Here is an 8949-nt window from a genome sequence, read left to right as displayed (position 1 = left end):
CCCCCCGACACATAAACTACTGCAGCATAAATACTGGAGGCTGAGACAGGAGGGGTCAGGAGACACTGTGGCCCCATCCGATGATACCAAACAGGAAGGATATAACCCCACCCACTTTGCCAAAGCACAGACTCCACACCATGAGAGGGATACCTTCAACCACCAACTTTCCATCCTGAGACAAGGCCGAGTATAGCCCACAAAGATCTCCGCCATGGCACAACTGTATAGCCCTACTCAAAAGTCTATTTCTGCCATTAGGAAAAAGCAAAACTGGAAACCCATCTGCTGTATGTGAATGTTACCAATGTACCACTCTCAATAAAACACATTTACAGAGACAACAAGTACAGCCAAACATAACATCTCCAAGATGTGATTTTTAAAACTTATTTATTTTGATGGAAATAGCACCATAAACAGTTTTAATCAAGCTGTAATAAGCAAGATTATGTTTATTGATATGATGAAGGAGTTCAACATTAATGACAAGTTGTGGTCAGGTTTTAACTTCTTATGGCTGCAGGGGCAGTATTGAGTAGCTTGGATGAAAGGTGCCCAGAGGTGCCCAGTGTAAACGGCCTGCTCCTCAGTCCCAGTTGCGAATATATGCATATTATTAATAGTATTGGATAGAAAACACTCTGAATTTTCTAAAACAGCTTGAATGATGTCTGTGAGTATAACTAAACTCATATGGCAGGCAAAAACCTGAGAAGAAATCCAAACAGGAAGTGGGATATCTGAGGTTGGTCGATTTTCAACCCAGCCCCTATTGAATACACAGTGGGATATTGGTTATGTTGCACCTCCTAAGGCTTCCACTCAATGTCAACGGTATTTAGAAACTTGAATGAGGCTTCTACTGTGATGTGGAGCCGGATGGGAGCTGTGTGAGTCCGTGGTCTGGCAGAGAGCCAGGTCCTGGTAATGCACATTTTACATGATAGCGTTCCATGGCTTTTCTACAGACAATGGAATTCTCCGGTTGGAAGTTTTCGCCCGACGTTCAGCCTGACCTGCATGAACGTTTGGATTTGTGTACTAAACGCGCAAACAAAAGTAGCTACTTGTACATAAATAATGGGCATTATCGAACAAATCAAGCATATATTGTGGAACTAGGACTCCTGGGAGTGCATTCTGATGAAGATCATCAAAGGTAAGAAAATATTTATAATGTTATTTATTGGCGGATAAAAATAAAAAAAATCTGAGCACGGTCTCAGTTTGCTTTTCCCGTAAGTAAAAAAAAAATTCTGACATAGCGGTTGCATTAAGGAGAGGTATGTCTATATTTCCATGTCTAACAATTGTATTTATCGACATTTATGATGAGTATTTCTGTAAAATGATGTGGCTCTCTGAAATATCACTGGATGCTTTTGGAACTAGTGAACGTAATGCGCCAATGTATACTGAGATTTTTTTTATATAAATATGAACTTTATCAAACAAAACATGCATGTATTGTGTAACATGAAGTCCTATGAGTGACATCTGATGAAGATCATCAAAGGTTAATGATACATTTTATCTCTATTTGTGCTTTTTGTGACTCCTCTCTTTGGCTGGAAAAATGGCTGTGTTTTTCTGAGTTGGTGTTGACCTAACATAATCGTTTGTGGTGCTTTCGCTGTAAAGCCTATTTGAAATCGGACACTGTGGTGGGATTAACAATAAGTTTACCTTTAAAACGGTATGAGATACATGTATGTTTGAGGAATTTTAATTATGAGATTTCTGTTGTTTTGAATTTGGAGCCTTGCACTTTCACTAGCTGTTGTCATATCGATCCCGTTAACGGGATTGCAGCCCTAAGAAGTTTTTAAATTACATCCACTGTGCTCTTGACAAGAAGTTTCATTTTGTGTCTGTCTTTATTGATTTGTCAATGGCATTTGACACCGAGGTCCATGCTGTGTTAGTGCAAAGGTTAAACCTCTCTGGGATATGTGGGACGGTAGCGTCCCACCTGGCCAACATCCAGTGAAAATGCAGAGTGCCAAATTCAAATAAATTACTATAAACATTCAACTTTAATGAAATCACACATTCAATATACCAAATTAATGCTACACTAGTTGTAATTCCAGCCAATGTGTCAGATTTCAAAAATGCCCTACAGCGAAAGCAAACGATGCTATTATCTGAGGATAGCACCCCAGTAAACAAAGAGAGAAAAACATATTTCAACCCTGCAGGCGCAACACAAAACACAGATATAAAAATATAATTCATGGTTTACCTTTGACGAGCTTCGTCTGTTGGCACTCCAATATGTCCCATAAACATCACAAATGGTCCTTTTGTTCGTTTAATTCTGTCGATATATATCCAAAATGTCCATTTATTTGGAGCGTTTGATCCAGAAAAACACTGGTTCCAACTTGCGCAACGTGACTCCAAAGTATTGCAAGAGTTACCTGTAAGCATTGTCCAAACATTTCAAACTACTTTTGTCATACAACATTAGGTATTTTTTAACGTAAATAATCGATATAATTGAAGACGGGATATACTGTGTTCAATATTGGAGGAAAACAAAGTGGAGCGTGCCTCCAGTCTAGTGTACTCTGTTTAGAGTACACTAGACTGGAGCCTCATTCTGAACAGTGTTACTTCTTCATTTCTCAAAGGAAAAACCTCAACCAATTTCTAAAGACTGTTGACATCCAGTGGAAGCGATAGAATCTGCAGGAAAGTCGATTAGAAATCTGGATTCCCAATGAAATCTCATTGAAAAGAGAGTGACTTCAAACAACAACAACATATCTGAACGGTTTGTCCTCGGGGGTTCGCCTGCCAAATAAGTTCTGTTAGACTCACAGACATGATTCAAACAGTTTTAGAACCTATCCAATTCCACTAATAACATGCATATCTTAGCTTCTGGGTCTGAGTAGCAGGCCGTTTACTTTGGACACACTTTCCATCCGGACGTGAAAATACTCCCGCCTGGTCATGCTCTAGATTGGTTTATAAATTACCTATCAAATCGTACACAATGTGCAATGGCGGATAGTTGTAAATATGAGTCCAAAGAGTTGTGCTCAGGTGTTCCGCAAGGTTCTATTTAGGGCCCACTGTTGTTCATTTTGTATCAACAACATCAACAACATATTGTAACAGCGGGTGTTAATTTTTTATGCAGATGATACTGCTCTTTATTCAAGTAGTGGTAGTTTATCTTTAGCTTTTGAAAATAACCAAAGAGCATTTAACATAATTTAACAACAGAATCTTATATATATTCAGGCCTCAACCACTACCCTGAGTGCACTTGATTCAGTATATCATGTGGCCCTCAGGTTCATTAAAAATCAAAAACATCTAACACATCATTGTGATCTCTACAGCGCTGTTGGCTGGTCGTAATTGACCTTGCGTAGGCTAAACACTGGTATACACTGATTTATTAGGCCATACTGGGTAAAATACAGTTTTTTCTCTGTTCTTTTTTAATCAGACCGATTAAAAAAGATAAATGACGGTCCCATTCTGATTTGCTTTTAACAATACCAAGAAATAGAACAGGTCATGGTAGAAATCATTTTAGTTACTGAGCTCCGTCTTCCTGGAATTCTCTCCTGAACATTTAAACATTTGATGATCTAGTCTCGTTGGTGGAGTTTAAACACTTGATCGATGTAAATATCAAACAAGAGTGTAATTATCTTTAGGACAGCTGTTTTTTTGTCAAGACATTCGTGTGTTTTTTATCGTAACATGTAATTGTTGTACTGTATGTGTGTTTATAGTTTTGTTTAATGTTGTGTTCGTGTATGTAAGTTGTTTTATCTGAAACTTGGTTCCCCAGCTGCTATTGGACCAGGTCTCTCTTGAAAAATGTGAAGAACCTATATAAAAAAATATAATAATGTGATGACAGGTCATGATGCCGTTGGGTGACTATGTCAGATGTCCGTTCGTGCAGCGTGGAAAGCCCCCCTATAGGTTCCTTTCTCCATAGAAGAGTTGCTTGCAGTATGTTGGGGCAAACCCCTGGTGCCCTATAGTGCCCGTAGTACCCACCTGATGGTTTCAGGAAGTGAAGGTGGTAGGCGTACTATCAAACGTCCCGTTACAGGTTACACCCACAGTGACATCACACTTCATCACTATCACTTTGTTTTCTCACTCAGTGTTAGTATGAATTTACAATGCTTTTTTGTTGCTGCATTGCATTCTGTGTACAGTAAGTATATTTTTATGTGTATAGCCGTACATGTGTATGCAAACCTGTGTCTTTGTGTGTGTGAGTGCAATGTGCATGCAAGCCTGTGTGTGTGTCATCCTTCCTGCGTGTGTTCCCTATCCTCCTATCCCACAGCATCTCATGGGTTTATTTAATCAGATAACCTGCTACCACTGGCCTGCAGCGAACCCCATGATTCTCCAGGCACCTCATGTTGCCCCCCGGTCCTCCAGAGAAACCCCAGCTAACGGAGATGCCTCCAGACACACACACTCTTACTGCAGACGCTGCACAATACACTCCGTGTCTTCCTCTCTCTCTCTTCCTCTCCTCCAGGAGAAGAAAACATGTTTCATCTTTCTCCGCTAACTCTGCTCCCGCTCCTCGTATAGGTATCGTTCTCTGCTTAGTTTACATGCATAGCTACTTACTTTTCTCTTATTTAGGAACGTCACGTCCATGTAGCGTGAAGGACTCTGGGATGCCATAGGAATCCATTTCACATACAGATGCACAGGGGTAGAGAACAGTGAATGGAGAGAAACAGTGTACTTTCAATTTCAAGCCGACCTTTTCCTATTCTGCTGTTGTTATCGTTCGTCTGGTTCTATTTGTTTGATCGTTTTGTCTCTGTCTGGTGCTTTTGGAGTAATGCTGTAATGGTAGAGAACTGAAGCAGGGTGTACCTGAACAGCTTCTACCCCAAAGCCGTGAGACTGGTAATAGTTGACCAAAGAGCTACCAGGACAATCTGCATTGACCCTTTTCGCACTAACTCTTTTAACTCATTACATATGCTGCTGCTACTGATTATTATATATCCTGTTGCCTAGATACTTTACACTACTTTACAACGAATTATTATTACGTAACTATTAAGTAACTGGTTTCACAGCCTTTTTTGTTGTTTACTTAACCTTTTGGTCCAAGTGTTACCTGAACTAAAAATAATTAGTTGGCCCAAGCTTAGCTCCAACTTGGCAGACATGGGGGTGTAGCAGAATAGATCGGAATGCGATGAACCAAGAGGTTATGAGTTAAAATCCCAGGTGAGGACATGTTGAATAATAATTACTGTATACATGCACAATGTAATCAAGTATGTCAACATGTGTCAGATATCTAAGTTGAAAACATTGTATGTTAAGAGCACTGTGTGTGTAACTAGTTCCACAGCCTTTTTTAGGTTTCTAGTTGAATGAACATACATCCACCAACAGGTTTCGGTGCCAATGCACCACACAATATATAAGGAAGAGAAGCTTAGGCCTAACCCTAAAGAGAGAGAGGCTGATGGCATGCTACGACACCAACATGCATTTCTTTCAGAAAGTGACAGATTCGTAAATTTTCGATCAGAATATTTTTTATAAAGTTAAGCATTGTTAGATTATAAGAGTAACTCTGGTAGGCCTGAAACAGACTTCCTCACCTCAAGTTCAACTGTTGGAGTCAGCACTGCCTTCATATCATAGGCCTGCAGTAGCTAAAGCTTAATAATAGCCACACCAAACCTTCACAAACGTCACTAAACTTTATTAGGGTAATATCTAAACTAAGTCAAGCCATTGTTTAAACGGACAATACGAGAAGAAGATTGGATGTAAACCAGGAAAAAAAAGTTAGGCAACACTCCCCTATGTTGGCCCACCCCTCCCCCCAGTACATTTGACTGTATTTTTGCCTACGTTTTCTCAAGTTGGAGCTAAGTTGGAGCCAACTCATTTGTTTTAGTTCAGGTAACACTTGGACTTCAAAGAGGTTTATGAGAAAACACTGCTGCTGGGCTGACACAGATCTCCAGGCACTCCCAGGCCCAGTTTGGAGCACAGACCAGGGGGAGCCCAGCCCAGCCCTCCACAAGTCCACATAGCTGGCATGGTGCTGAAGAACAAGTCCACGAACCAGAGGTTATGGAGGTTGAAAGTGGGTGGGCGGGGAAGGAGAGGATGGCGTGTGTGCAACTGTGCGTGTGTGTGGGCATGTGTGTGTGCACACATCCGTGTGTGTGCGAACTGTACATGCATGATTGTGTGTGTGTGTGTGTGTGTGTGTGTGTGTGTGTGTGTGTGTGTGTGTGTGTGTGTGTGGTGTGTGCGTGCGTGCGTGTGTGTGTGTGTGTGTAAAGTGGGACTCCAGGAGGCATTGTAAAGACGCAGGCAGGGAGGCAGCCCAGGAAGGGGAGAGTTCACAGGTTAGTCTCAGAGAGAACACAGACCAAATGAGTCACTCTGGCAGCAGACAAAGACAATGCAGTACCTCTGAGAATAACGGGAGATGGTATTTCCCTCAACACAACATAATAGTCTGCAGGCAGAAAGGCGTTTATGAATGACTCTATCAAAACACCAACTAGCCCACCGACCACTTTCAATTAAAAGTCACTGTGTGGTTATACAGACATGATCAAAGACACCTCTGTGTTTTATCAATCTCTATCTAATGAGGGGGGGAGAGAGAGAGAACATAGTGTGTGTTAGTGTATGCGAATGCGAATGCCCACGCACATGCATGCGCGTGTGTGTGTGTGTGTGTGTGCAAGCATTAACGTGCACGTGTGTGTGTGTGTACTGTGTGAACTGTAACGCTCTGAGAACATTATGTGTGTGTCTGTGGTTAATGTGCTCAACTTCACTCAGACCACATATCAAAGGGATGGCTGGTGAATACCACATAAGAGAGGAGATAAAACAGATAATTGTTGAAATCAAACAGTTCTTCCCCAGGCTAGGCAGTAGATGGGCTAGGCAGTAGATGGGCTAGGCAGTAGATGGGCTAGGCAGTAGATGGGCTAGGCAGTAGACAGGCTAGGCAGTAGACAGGCTAGGCAGTAGATGGGCTAGGCAGTAGACAGGCTAGGCAGTAGACAGGCTAGGCAGTAGACAGGCTAGGCAGTAGACAGGCTAGGCAGTAGATGGGCTAGGCAGTAGATGGGCTAGGCAGTAGATGGGCTAGGCAGTAGACATGATATACAGTAGACAGGCTAGACAGTAAACAGGATATACAGTAGATGGGCTAGGCAGTAGACAGGATATACAGTAGATGAGCTAGGTAGTAGACAGGATATACAGTAGATGAGCTAGGCAGTAGACAGGATATACAGTAGATGAGCTACGCAGTGGACAGGATATACAGTAGATGAGCTAGGCAGTAGACAGGATATACAGTAGACAGGCTAGGCAGTGGACAGGATATACAGTAGATGAGCTAGGCAGTAGACAGGATATACAGTAGACAGGCTAGGCAGTGGACAGGATATACAGTAGACAGGCTAGGCAGTAGACAGGATATACAGTAGATGGGCTAGGCAGTGGACAGGATATACAGTAGACAGGCTAGGCAGTAGACAGGATATACAGTAGACAGGTTAGGCAGTGGACAGGATATACAGTAGATGGGCTAGGCAGTGGACAGGATATACAGTAGATGGGCTAGGCAGTAGACAGGATATACAGTAGATGGGCTAGGCAGTGGACAGGATATACAGTAGATGAGCTAGGCAGTGGACAGGATATACAGTAGATGGGCTAGGCAGTGGACAGGATATACAGTAGACAGGCTAGGCTGTAGACAGAATATACAGTAGACAGGCTAGGCAGTAGACAGGATATACAGTAGACGGGCTAGGCAGTGGACAGGATATACAGTAGATGAGCTAGGCAGTGGACAGGATATACAGTAGATGGGCTAGGCAGTGGACAGGATATACAGTAGACAGGCTAGGCAGTAGACAGGATATACAGTAGATGAGCTAGGCAGTGGACAGGATATACAGTAGATGGGCTAGGCAGTGGACAGGATATACAGTAGACAGGCTAGGCAGTAGACAGGATATACAGTAGACAGGCTAGGCAGTGGACAGGATATACAGTAGACAGGCTAGGCAGTAGACAGGATATACAGTAGACAGGCTAGGCAGTGGACAGGATATACAGTAGACAGGCTAGGCAGTGGACAGGATATACAGTAGACAGGCTAGGCAGTAGACAGGATATACAGTAGATGAGCTAGGCAGTAGACAGGATATACAGTAGATGAGCTAGGCAGTAGACAGGATATACAGTAGATGGGCTAGGCAGTAGACAGGATATACAGTAGACAGGCTAGGCAGTGGACAGGATATACAGTAGATGGGCTAGGCAGTAGACAGGATATACAGTAGATGGGCTAGGCAGTAGACAGGACATACAGTAGACAGGCTAGGCAGTGGACAGGATATACAGTAGATGAGCTAGGCAGTAGACAGGATATACAGTAGATGGGCTAGGCAGTAGACAGGATATACAGTAGATGGGCTAGGCAGTGGACAGGATATACAGTAGATGAGCTAGGCAGTAGACAGGATATACAGTAGATGGGCTAGGCAGTAGACAGGATATACAGTAGACAGGCTAGGCAGTGGACAGGATATACAGTAGATGACCTAGGCAGTAGACAGGATATACAGTAGATGAGCTAGGCAGTAGACAGGATATACAGTAGATGGGCTAGGCAGTAGACAGGATATACAGTAGATGAGCTAGGCAGTAGACAGGATATACAGTAGATGAGCTAGGCAGTAGACAGGATATACAGTAGATGGGCTAGGCAGTAGACAGGATATACAGTAGACAGGCTAGGCAGTGGACAGGATATACAGTAGATGAGCTAGGCAGTAGACAGGATATACAGTAGATGAGCTAGGCAGTAGACAGGATATACAGTAGATGGGCTAGGCAGTAGACAGGATATACAGTAGATGGGCTAGGCAG

The 8949-nt window shown here is 42.7% G+C and overlaps 1 protein-coding gene across 2 annotated transcripts in view; it reads left to right on the top strand.

Annotated features, from left to right (window-relative positions):
- LOC109882515 (transcription factor Maf) overlaps nucleotides 1–8949 on the top strand; it is a 149386-nt gene that overhangs the window by 24509 nt on the left and 115928 nt on the right. The gene's annotated exons all lie outside the window — the stretch shown is intronic.

This window comes from Oncorhynchus kisutch, linkage group LG8 (genome assembly GCF_002021735.2).
Source record: "Oncorhynchus kisutch isolate 150728-3 linkage group LG8, Okis_V2, whole genome shotgun sequence".
Classification (NCBI taxonomy): Eukaryota; Metazoa; Chordata; class Actinopteri; order Salmoniformes; family Salmonidae; genus Oncorhynchus; species Oncorhynchus kisutch.
Note: the sequence above shows the minus strand (reverse complement) of the source record. Positions and strands in the feature narration are given on the sequence as shown.